Raw genomic sequence first — 13,025 nt, 5'->3', positions numbered from 1 at the left:
GATTCTGGAGTGACTTCTCTGGTTTATTTGCTTCATCCTGTGTTCTATTGAGAGCACCAGGTCTCACTACTAGGCACTGAGCAGACCATGTCTCTACTCTCTTAGATGTTAAAGCCTAACCACTCAGGATGGCAGGATGAACATATCTGGGGAGATGCAAACCTATCTGCTGGTTATAGAGTAGGATTGAGGGAGAAGGAAAAGCACAATAAAGAGAGAAATGAGGCTGGAGGGGTGGATAAGGGCCAGTTCATGCCATGCCAGGGGGCTTGAAGACATTTGGTAGGTCATAGGTTCCCAAATTTTCTCAGTTCACTGCACCCTTAGTGTCTCTGTAATTTTTTCACCTTGCCTAAGACCAAAGAAATACCTAACAGTTCCATTTATTAAGTAGTTAGGACCAAATGACATAATAGTGGTAATTTGTGTGGTGTCTTATAGATATTGCTACATTTCTCTCAAAAATCTAAACTATCTTACAGCAAATCTGTGAGTTCACTGTGGTGCCCTAGGGTGACTTGGTACACAGTTTGGGAACCACGGTATAGGTTATTGAAGCTTTTTCATTTAGTGAATTGAATATTCAGTTTTGTACTTTAGAAAGATCACTCTTTCAGTGGATTGGAGGCTTAATTGGAGTAAAGGCATGATGGGAGGTAGGAAGACCATGAGTTATGGCAACCATTTAGGAGAAAAGTGATTAGGATATAAAATGAGGCATACTAATGAGAATGCTACGGGATCTAAAATACATTGTGGAGGTAGAATGGATAGGATTTCCTTATCAATTGGTTTTGAAATAGAGAAAAAGGATGATTCCTAGATTGTAGGGTTGGATTAAAGAGTGACAGTAAGAATACAGGAAAAATATGTCTTGGGAGAAAGAGTTCCTATTTTGGCATGTTGAATTTGAGATGTCTGTAAGGATGAGATGGATATATGGTGTTGGATCTCAGGAGCAGATCTAGAAAAGAAAAATAAATCAATAAGTTATCAATATATAGATTAGAGTTCACAACATGAGAGTAGATAGGATTGCTCAGGATGAGTGTAGACGAGAAGCATGGTCATGTTTAGAATCAACAGAGGAAAAGGATCCTGCAGGGGACCAGGAGAGGTGTCATGAAGCTTGTGTAGGGCAATGTGTTTGGGTGAAGTCAGGACCCTTCCCCTACTGTTGTTCTGTTCTATAGACATCTGGGTCTATCTTTTTTCTGTGGTGGGACCCTTTGGGTAGAGCTTCATAGGGCTGGCATCACAAAGAACTATGCATGGGCTTCATTCTGCAGTGGAGACAGTGTGGGGTGGGGTGGAGTGGGAGGGGCAAGGGAGAGATGAGTAGCACACATGAAGGAGGATTCTATGCAATGTGAACTCAGCCCTATGGCCAAGGAGCTGCCTTTTCTGGGCTCCCAGGAAGAAGAGCACCATTTTTATGCCCATATTTTAAGAAAAAAATAAGGTAATGATCTGTTGGCAGTATCAAATACAATGCAGTGATAAAGTAAGGAAGAGTGGAGAAAGTCCATGGAATCTGCCAAATTGGAGGGTCTTGGTGACTTGTCTAAATACTTTTTTGCAGCAGAGGGAGGCAGAAACCTGAGGAGCTCAGGGAATAGCAAAGGAGACAGTCATGTAAACAAATAATAACAATGTCATGTGATAAGATATAAGGTTCATATCAGGCAGGGTAACTTTCTCCTGCCTTTGTCACTCACTAACTGCTTCTTATCAGTGCCTGTCACTAGCAGGGTGATTTCTGGCTGTTCTGAAACGTCTGTCCCCAGGGTTCCATTCTAGTTCCTCTCGTCTCTCTGCTTGCTCCTCCTGAGCAACTTCATCCCGTCTTAGGACTCTAACCAGCACCCGTAGACCCATGATTTCTCAATCTATATTTCTAGTTCCCTGACTTCCTGAGCTTGAGTTCTACGTTTCCAGCAGCGTGCACAGTACTGGGCACACACTAGGTATTCAGTCAATGTGTACTAATTTAAAAGTTGAACGTAAATAAACTGGTGATACAGGAGTACATTTAGATATCAAGTCGCTGCATTTTACATAGTGAGTAGGTAAGAAAGCATTTCCCGTCAGATTTGTCATTAAATTTCAGTGATTAGCTGGAAACCAGGTGACAGTTTCAGCGTTGGGTTAGAGTCAAAGAGTCACAGTGAAGAATAGCAGATTAAAATACACAGATGTGCAAATCAGAATGCAAGGTCTGTTGCTGACTTGGGGCAGCTAAGCTAATTCTCTGTGCCTTCATTTCCACACTGGTAAACAAGTCAAAGGCACAGTTATGCTTCCTGTTTTTCATGATTTATTTATTTTTATTGAGATATAATTCATGTACCATAAAATTGACCCTTTTAAAGTGTCCAATTCAGTGTATTTACAGAGTTATGCAGCCATCACATCTATCTAATTCCAGATTAGATACATTTTCATCATTCCCCAAAGAAACTCCATGCCCGTTAGCAGTCGGCCTCTAATCCCCCCATCCTCCGGTCCCTGGCTTCTGCTTTCTGTCTCTATAGATTTGCTTATTCTGGACATTTCATATAAATGAAATCATACAATATGTGGTGTTTCGTGTCTGGCTTCTTTCCCTTAGTATAAAAAAAAAACTCAGCATAAAGTTTTCAAGGCTCATTCATTTTGTAGCTTGGGTCAGTATTTCATTCCTTTTTATGGTTAAATCATATTCCATTAATTGAGCATAGCACATTTTGTTTATCAATTCATTAACTAGTGGCCTAGGTTGTTTCCATTTTTAGCTATTATGAATAATGCTGCTATGAACACTATTGAACAAGTTTTTGTGTGGCCCTGTGTTTTCAATTGTCTAGGAGTGAAATTGCTGGGTCATATGCTAGCTCAATGTTTAATATTTTGAGGAATTACCAAACTGTTTTCCAAAGTGGCTGTATCACTCTACATTCTCACTAGCAATGTACAAGGGTTCCAATTTCTCCACTTCCTGGTCAACATTTGTCATTGTTCATCTTTTTTATTATTACCATCCTTGTAGATGTAAAGCAATATCTCATTGTTTGATTTGCATTTCCCTAATGACCAATGATATTGAGCAGCTTTTCATGTATTTCTTGGCCATTCATTTTTCGTCTTTGGCAGTATGTCTACAAATCCTTTGCCCTTTTTTTTTTTTTTTTTGGGAGGAAGATCAGCCCTGAGCTAACATCCATGCTAATCCTCCTCTTTTTGCTGAGGAAGACCGGCTCTGAGCTAACATTTATTGCCAATCCTCCTCCTTTTTTTCCCCCAAAGCCCCAGTAGATAGTTGTATGTCATAGTTGTACATCCTTCTAGTTGCTGTATGTGGGACACCGCCTCAGCATGGCCGGAGAAGCGGTGCGTCAGTGCACGCCCCGGATCCGAACCCGGGCCGCCGGTAGCGGATCACGCACACTTAACCACTAAGCCACAGGGCCAGCCCCCTTTGCCCATTTTTAAACTGGGTTATTTTTCTAGTTCTTCATATATTCCGAATGTTAGACTCTTATCTAATATATGATTTGCAAATATTTTCTCCCATTTTGAGAGTTGTTTTTTTCTCACTTTCTTGGTAGAGTCCTTTGATGCACAAAACTTCTAAATTTTGATGACATCAAATTTATCTATTTTTTCTTTTATTGCCTGTTTCATTCATTCTTTTATTTTTTTTTTAAAGAAATGATTGCCTAATCCAAGTTCACAAAAATTAAGGCCTATGGTTTTTTCTAACAGTTTTATGATTTTAGCTCTTACATTTAGGTCTTTGATCCATTTTGAGATGATTTTTGTTTATGGTGTGAGTTAGGGATCCAACTTCATTATTTTGCATGTGAATATGTAGTTGTACCAGAACCATTTGTGGAAAAGACTATTCTTTCTCTATTGAATTGTCTTGGCACTCTTGTTGAAAATCAATACGATGTAGAATCTCAATTCTGTTCCATTGATGTCTGTGTCTATCCTTATGCCAGTACTACAACTACAATTCCAGAACAGTAAACTGAATTGCCTTGACGAAATTCTTATTCTCAAATTACTTGATAATTCAAGAAACTTGTGGGTCTTGATTTTTTTTCATACCTTTTCGAAAAAGAAGTCTTTGCATTGAAGTCTCTCATCTAAAATATCTAAATTGTATGCATAAATCTAAATTTAAATGCTCACCTGCAGGGACCTTTTATATAATTCTACTTTTATGTTGATGTTTGGCAATCTCTCTGAGTATTCTATGAAGCAGTTAAAGAGTCAATTATGAATTGAGACATTCAATTTCTTATCATTAGAATGCTTAATGTTACTCTAATTTAGAAGCTAGCATTCAATTTCAAGCAAAATCCTTCAAATTATTAATTTTTAAAAAATGTTTATTTGTTGTATCCTGCGGACTTAAAGGATTTAAAATGCCTCTAGTCTAAATGCAAGGATTCTCAGAAATGAAAAATCTCTTGACTCTAGTGCAATAGAATCTCTTGATTTAATTGTAGTCTCTGTATTTCTGTTATTGACACTCATAATAGAAAAAAAGTTTAAAAAATATTCGCTAGTTAAAGGAAATATGGTAGCAAGGTAAAGCTCACATGAAGGGCAAAAAATAATTCTCTTGGACTTCCATAGACAGTTATATTTGGTTCTTTAACTCACAAGGAAAGATTTTTTTTTTTTAACTCCCCTAAATAAACAAAGCACAAACTCTTTTCCGATCTTGACCAAGGGGAACCCTTGCTGCAAAGTTTCTGTTGAGATCGCTTGTTGAATTGTGCATGGATCCCCTATTATCTCTGAGAAGATTTCTTATTTTTGTGATTATTTAAACAGTGCTAAACTTTGCTCCCTGTATTTTATTGGTCATGCTTCAGAACTGCGTGATGGTTAATTTTATGTGTCAACTTGACTGAGCTAGGGGATGCCCAGCTATCTGGTAGAACACTATTTCTGGGTGTGTCTGTGAGGGTGTTTCCAGACGAGATTAGCATTTGAGTCAGTAGGCTGAGTAAAGAAGATCCCCCTCACCGATGTGAGTGGGCATCCTCCAATCCATTGAGGGCCTGAATAAAACAAAAGACAGAGGAAGGACATCTCTGTTTGAACTGGGATATCCGTCTTCTCCTGCCCTCCGACTTCGGTGTTCCTCATTCTTGGGCAGGAGTGGGACAGACCATTGGCTCCCCCGGTTCTCAGGCCTTCGGGCTTGGACTGGACCTACACTATGGGCTTTCCCGGACCTCCAGCTTCTAGATAGTGGGACTTCTCAGCCTCCATAACCTCTGGAGACAATACTTCAAATAAGTCATTTTCTATATATCTATATATATCCTATTGGTCTGTTTCTGTGAAGAACCCTGACTAATACAAACTATTTGTGGCAGGCATCTGAGGACAAGAGGAGGCACACTTGGCTAAACCTTGACAAACCGTAGCAGTTCCATGTGAGTCCTAGCTTCCCAGTTTCAGAAATCCAAGTTTATCTGTTCACTAAGAGGTTAACAGGTGTGGAAGACTTGATTCTTCATAACCAAGTGTATAAAGGATTTCGTTTTTGAACCACAAAACTCAATGACCATTCATTGAAGGCTCCATGTCACTGAAGAATCATACGCAATGGTTGTTCCCCTTTCTGGTGGGTATTTCTCAAGAAATGAAGTATCAGATCAGTAATATTTAGTCAATACGCATACAACTGAAGCAAACAAAAAAAGGCAGTTCATGGATTTTTAAATAAAAATTTTAATTATTATTTCAAGAATATTTCTGTTTAAATAGTTGAGACCGTTCATACTGTATGATGTTGAGGAATACTAAGAAGTTGTTTCAGCTAAACTTGCGATCAACATCACACATCTCTTTTGCTTGTTCTAGCCTCATCCTTTTTTTTTTCATTTTACCGCTGTTTCAAATTGATATTCTAATATCCTTTACTAAATGTGTTAAACAGAGGGAGCAAAAGCACCTACCCTGAATCTAGTCATGAGGAAACACCAGACAGCCTGACATTTAGGGACATTCTACAAAATCACTGGCCTGTACTTTTCAGAACTGTCCAAGTCACGATATGCAAGAGACAGAGAGAAAGAGGCACAGACTCAGGAACTGTTTCAGATTAAATAAGACTGAAAGACATGATTATTAAATGCAAATCATGCTCTTGGATTTTCTTTTGCAATTTAGGACCTTGTGGGAACAATTGGTGAAATCTGCATAAAATCTGTAGATATAGACCTAGTCCTAATAGTGTTGTATCAATGCTAAGACCCTAACTTTGATAATTGTTCTGTGGTTATGTAATAAAAGTCCTTAATTTTGGGAAACACACTGAAGTATTTAGGGGATATCATGTCCGCAATTTACTCTTAAACATATCAGAAAAAAATTAAATATTGAAAGAAAGAAAGAGAAAAGGATAAAAGTCAGTGTAGTAAGATGGTAACATTTGGGGAATTTGGTTGAATTCTTTGTACTATGCTTGCAACTTTTATTTAAGTCTGAAATTATGTCAACATGAAAAAACTTTAAACTAGCAGAAGACTTTTACAGATTCCAAATTGTTAAAAAATGTCTAACCATACAGTACACAAGAATTATTGTGTAATAAAAGAAAGAAGCAGCATAGCCTAGTGGTTAAGAAAGAAATCTGGAGAGAGATGTGTGAATTTGAATCCTCGCTGTGATTCAAACGGGTATTTTGGGTAAGTTGCTTAATTTCTAAGTTTCCCTACCTGTAAAACAGAGATGGAAACTATCTCACAAGGTTGTTATAACATTGAAATGAGTAAATATTTGCAAAGGACTTGGAACACTGCCTGACACAAAGTGTTGTATAAGTGTTTGTTAAATGGATAAATCTAGAAAAACACTCTGCCTTAATGGTATCAAAATCACCTTTAGGAATAGCAGTATTTTAAACTTGAAAAATGTTAAAAAAGTTTTTCTAGAAACAACTGATTTGGATTCTTACTAGTCTCTTCTTGACCCCCTTGGGATTCTTGTAATCTCCCTTGATAATCTCTCGCATTAATTTTTGAGTCAGCTTCATATTAGGAACCTGTAAACTCTGCTAATTTTTACAACAAATATTTAATATAATTCTTTCATTTTCATTATTATTTTCAATTATGCAACACATTTATTTAGCATGACTAATTCAAGCGCTATAGGGAGTATAAAAATGGGTAACATTTCTGACCTGAAGGAGTATACAAATTAGGAGGACTTTAATAAGTACTAAGATGGCTACAATACAATGAGAGGTTTGGAGAAGGAAAAAGTGCTGGATGGTTTACAAGAGGGAAAGATGATATCCAGTTAGAGGAAGCAGAAAAGGTTTCACAGAGGATGAGGCCGCTATATAAGGTTGAGGAGGAATAAGGCTTTAATAGGCAAGATGGCAAAGGGAGTGTATTCTAAGTAGAGAGATGAGCAAAATCAAGGCACAGCAACAAGACACAGCAGATGGTACCTTGGGCAAATTATATGAAGTTTAAATAGATTTAGAGTTTAAATTTTAAACCCTTGTAAGCTCAGTTTCCTTATCCATAAAAAGGGCGTAAGAATAGTACCCATGTTACAGTGTAGACAAGAGAGAAATGTAATGCATGTGTCTGACTGTAAATGCTCATTAAATGTGATTATTATTTTGGGTACACATTTGTTGGAGCTTAGGTTATATGTAGGGAAACAGGCACATGGAATATATTGGATTAATATTGAGTTGTGGGGATGGAGGTAGAAAGGAGGAGAAATAGTCAAAGTTGAGAGATGTTGCAAAGGTAGAACCTATGACTTCATGACTGACCAAAAAGTAAGACATAAAAGAAAAGGAAGCTGAGATGATGCCAGGGTTTCAACTTGGACTGCTAGAAGAGTAGTAGTGTCCTTAAAGGGCCATGGGGACAAGAAACTACCTTTTACTATACCTCGTAAATGCTGGCCACTGGGCTAGTGCTTTATTTGTGTTATCTCATATTGGAAAAACATCCTTTTGGTGGGATCATACTTTAAATATACAGGAGCACTTGCTATTTACCATATTGTAGGATGAGTCATTTTTTTAATACTACAAAGTCTATTTTTTTTCAAATATGGATTTATTTGAGCTTACTTAAAATAATATATACCTATAGCTCTAAATACCCAAGGTAATGTTTATATGCCTTCCAAAATTCTGAAGATGCCATGGTTAACTATTCATTGGATGAACAGTTCATTGAGTACCAGTTCTTTACCAGGTATGATCAACTTAATTAGTTGACTTTAATTCAAAGTTTCCTATCCATTTTGTGGGAAGCAGCTGCAAGGTGGGAGCTATTCCTGGGGCAATTGTCCGAAACCCCATACCTGAAATTTTACTGGAACTGCAGAAATGGAGGGCAATGATTTCACCCTTATGTCCTTCCCTCTGCCCACATTGGGAACACCTGGAGGCCACTAGGAAGTACTGTGACAGTGACTGGTGCTTGTCTTGAATGAATCTGGCCTTAATGACCAGAGGTTTAGATCCTCTGGTTTAATCTAATTGTATCCTCTGATTGAATTAAGATATTATTTTTTTCTTTCATTTCTTTTAAACAGAATTATTGATCTTCAGAAAATTTGAATAGCATATCTGTATAACATTTTGAAAGTGAGAGAAATATATTCATGTGTTATTTTCCACTAGATCTATGAATTAGGCAAGCAAATATTATTAATTCTGTAGAGGAGGAAGGAGAGGAACCCGTACTCCCTGCCAGGCACTAGTTAATGCTCCTCCTTCCCTCTCTGCCCACCTTGCTGCACTCACTCCACACTGATTTTCTCCTCCTTTAGACCTCTGAGTTCCCAAGCTGAGCGACCCCTCCCTCCCACCCCAGGCAGTCCACAGCCCAGGAATTGAATCTCCTTTGGCTTCTGCTTATTTTCTTTATTCTTTTGAAGCAAACGAAAAGAGAATATCTGTTTTGATTTTTTTTCAATGTCAATTTTTCATAGGTGAGTCCAGAAAGATAGGCAGGACCACCAATTAATCAACACATTGACTGTATAGATAGGATAGTAAAAAAATTTGCCTCACACTGCTTCTGTGAAAATATCATGGAAAATAAAAGGCTGTGGCTCCCTTAATAATAGTGGTGTGGTCAAGAGATGGGCTATAACGTAGAACCTATCAAAGTTACTGAGATAACCATAGGGTCTTGGAGAAGTTTCTTGAGAGTACTAAAGAAAGTTAAAATTCGTGTCACCCACTCTCACCATTTCTTGGTGGATCCAAGATTCTATTGATCTGGACACAGCTGAAATCATCGATACTGTTAGTGAATAATACTTTCCTAGTAATGAGATAAGCAATGATTAAAATTTTAGTTCTGTATCACTTGGCAAAGCCATAAAAACGATTTCCACATACAAAGGAGAGGTTCATGAAGAAAAAACTATATTTTTAATAATTTTGATTGAATCCGCTAGGTAGAATCAGTATATTATTTCTGCCTCCCTTTACCTTTTCTCTTAAACCATATCTATTTAATTAAAGATAAAATGGAGATAATTGAATAATTTCACAAAATTTTCCAAGTGACACAATTTTTAAAATGATGAAAAAAACCATGATATTTTAATAGACTTTTCTCAATTTTCTTATTTTGTGAGTAGACCCAACTTAATGATCAACTACGGAAGCAGTATTCTCTGTGAATAGTGTTTTGTGTCACGCTGCTATTGGCCTGCTAAACTGATAACCGACACTTAGTCAACAGTTTTGAATGGGAATGATACTTTTGGTGAGTAGGAAATATCAGTTAAGTTTGAGACTGGATGGAAGTGTTCAACTGCCCTTTACTGTAAATCAGTTTTAGAATGTCACCTCAATTGACTTTGAAATTGGTCTCATGGTTCTTTTCTTGCTCTTAGTGACACCTGGGTTAGCCTTCTCTTTTAACAAGTTTCCTGGTGCCACAATCTTCTATTTATTGGGATGATTTCTCTAACTTGCTGCATTTCTTTTTAAATTCTAACCAGCTGGATTTTTCATTTTTAACAACTCAGTCACCATCCTTCTGAAATACAGTCATTGAAAAGAATTAAAGTCATGCACAATTATGTTAATGGGAATCCTGTGAATTGCCTATTCTGTTGGTATGAAGCTGGAGGCACATTATCTGAAAGCATTGGGTTCATGATACCTGGAAAGTCTAAAAATTAATGTGGTCCATCATGCCTTGTTTGTTAAGACAGGTGGATCCCATTTGCACAGATGTTTTTTTCCTCTCTCTCTTTTCCTCTCTAAGAAGGGAATAAAATATATAGGGCCATTAATCTGCACAGGTCAGCCCCTTTGAAAGGACTCATTCTTGAAAAAGGTAAAGTTGCAGTTCAATTGTGTATGATATACGAAAAAGGGGCAAAATGCCCAGTTCCTTTCACTCTTAGCAATTATAAAGACCTAAATCCTAGTGAAGCTATAAGAATCAATTGTCTTGGTTACCCATGTTTCTAAAATTAATCCAGCGGGCTTACTTTGGCTTTAAAAATTGGACATAGATATTAAGGCCTAAAATAAGATAATCACAAAGATTTATATGACAACACATACTCTTATTTTTATAAGGAGGCATTTTACGTAAAAGCTGTGTTTGATATACATCATTGGAGTAAAATGTTGAGATTCCATCGAATATGTTTAATATTTATATGTTCTTTTGAAGTATTTTCAAGTGAAGAGACAAAAAATAAAAGAAAGAGGAAAGCTAATGACTGTGGAAATAGACATTTAATTTATTAAAAATATTAACAACTACAGAACCAGGCTTGAAGAGTTTTGAAATAAACAATGGTACTTACATATACAGATTTTTAGCATACGAGTTCGTATTCCTTTCTGAATTAGTTTTTCAAATCATCTCTCTTTTTAGAAGTTAAAATTTAGTATGATGACTAAAGTGAGGAAAAGAGATTGAAGCTAAAGATAGTTACATGAATGGAACTGTTCCTAATACTATTTTAAGCAGGAGAGTAAATATTGAATGAAGGGGTGGTGAGGTATGCTAGTTGCAGTCTGTTCTAAGAACAATAGCAGAGGAAAGGACACTCATTTTGGTATTTGAAAAAGAAAAGCCAGTGTCTGATAGTTTTAACTCACATTAACAAGTACCTAAAATATAAATGACATTGTAGCATCCTATATAAAGGTAGCATCATATAATGAAATAAGACTCATTATATGTTCTTTATAAGTGTTTCCTGGATTTTTTTTTCAAATTCAGAATTTTCAAGTGCAAGTCTAAAAGTTTGTTGAAAGCCGAGTGGTACAGGGTACAGCTTGCTGTGAATTCACAGCTGTTTAATATCCCCACGCTTTCAAGGTTCTCCGATAATTGGTTCTAAAGCCAATTTAAGTTGTCTTATCAAGCAACAGGAACTCAAAATGTTGATTGGACTAAGCCATGTTGCATACAACTTCTATAAATCATGATGTGAATTCTGAGATTCTGGAGAAAGCAATTAAATGACTGTTAAAAATTTAAATATAGGGTGTCAAGTGGAAACTAGCAATTCTTTGAGGAGGGACGAGGAGAAAAAGAGTGTTTGGAGTTTTGAAGAGTACCTCAAAAGGCATCAGGAAATATTCATACAAAGGGAAAGATTTTTTTATAGGGTATTTATAGGGATGTAACATATTTGCCAGCAGTGTTTCTGTGCTAGGGATTTTCAGGAGTTGGTCATAAATCATTTTTTTCTTCTTTAACTTCTCTTTGCTCAAATTGGGTTATAAATATCCTGTGAAATGTGCATGTTAAGCGGCTTTGTTCAAATGTGGGTGTATAGGCTAACTCCAGCGAGAGTCAAGGGCGGATTTAGCAATGAACTACAATACACAGAGGCTAAAGAATGTTTAGTCGCTTTTCCTAATGCCTTTTTCCAATAACAAAATGTTAGTGACAAATAACTGCACTATGGGTTAGTACCAAACAAACAGGGGCTGTATATACATAACAATACCTGAAAATAAAAATAAGGAAGGCAAATACAATTCGGATGACCTTGGGAATGCTACGCAAGTAAATCACGAAGATGAGCGAGCAAGGCACTTGGACAAAGAGCTTGAAACAAAAGGAAAGTTTCTCAACTCATAAGATTAACATTTTTGTTGCCCTAGAAAAGGAAACATCAGAAATAGTTATCTTCCTAAAACAGAACGTTCCAATCGGGAGTTGGAGAAAAACAACAGTATTTTAATACACGTTACAATCTGAAATTCTGCTCGATCTTGCTATATTTATAATTTTCCAATATGCTTTAAGGGTGGAAAATAGAATTAAGAGGGTTGGAAATGTTAAGCGAAAATTTTTGATTTAAATAATAGGAATCGGGAAGTAGAAGGGAAAATAAGTCACACGCTGCCTTTATTATTCTTCATAAAGGTTATGGCTGGAGAAGCAAGCCACAGCGGAGTCTCTGTGGCGCAATCGGTTAGCGCGTTCGGCTGTTAACCGAAAGGTTGGTGGTTCGAGCCCACCCAGGGACGTTCCCTCTTTTACGGGCTTGCCGCCGGTAGTTTTGCACAAATTTCGGAGTTCAGGCCTCTGGGCTACGCTGGGGTGCATTTCCAGGGGCCAGAGACGAGAAACCACGGATTTCACTTCGCCGTCCACCCAGGGGGTGGCTCTTCGGCTTCCGGGTGCGCTGGGGGCCCCTCCTCCAACCGCCTCCCGCAGCCGGCGGCCAGGTGGGCTCTTCCTGCCCTCCCGCGGGGCTGGCGTGTGGGTCCGGCGCCCCAAAGCCGGCACATCCTTTCGCTTCCACTCCCTCAGTTCCCAAACTCCGGCCGCTCGACGCCCAAAGGCGCCCTCGTTCTCGTCGCCCTGTCCCGAAGCCCGGGCCACAGGGGTCCCTTCCCTGCCCCGCCAGGGTCCAGCCGGCACCGTGCGGGCAGGCGGGCGCGGGCGGCGAGCGCCGAGAGCGCGCACACCGGGCGGGCCCTTCGGCCGCGCGCGCCGCCGCGCCCCGGGCTCGAACCCGCCGCCCCGACTCCGCGCGGCCCT

The 13,025-nt window shown here is 38.3% G+C and overlaps 1 non-coding gene across 1 annotated transcript; it reads left to right on the top strand.

The window, feature by feature from the left end:
• Window positions 1-12,434: 12,434 nt before the first annotated feature.
• Window positions 12,435-12,508, top strand: TRNAN-GUU (transfer RNA asparagine (anticodon GUU)). The gene has a single exon. It is a non-coding gene; the product is annotated as a tRNA-Asn (tRNA).
• Window positions 12,509-13,025: the final 517 nt, after the last annotated feature.

This window comes from Diceros bicornis, chromosome 36, assembly GCF_020826845.1.
Source record: "Diceros bicornis minor isolate mBicDic1 chromosome 36, mDicBic1.mat.cur, whole genome shotgun sequence".
In the NCBI taxonomy this organism is placed as follows: domain Eukaryota; kingdom Metazoa; phylum Chordata; class Mammalia; order Perissodactyla; family Rhinocerotidae; genus Diceros; species Diceros bicornis.
This window is presented reverse-complemented; position numbering and strand designations above follow the sequence as displayed.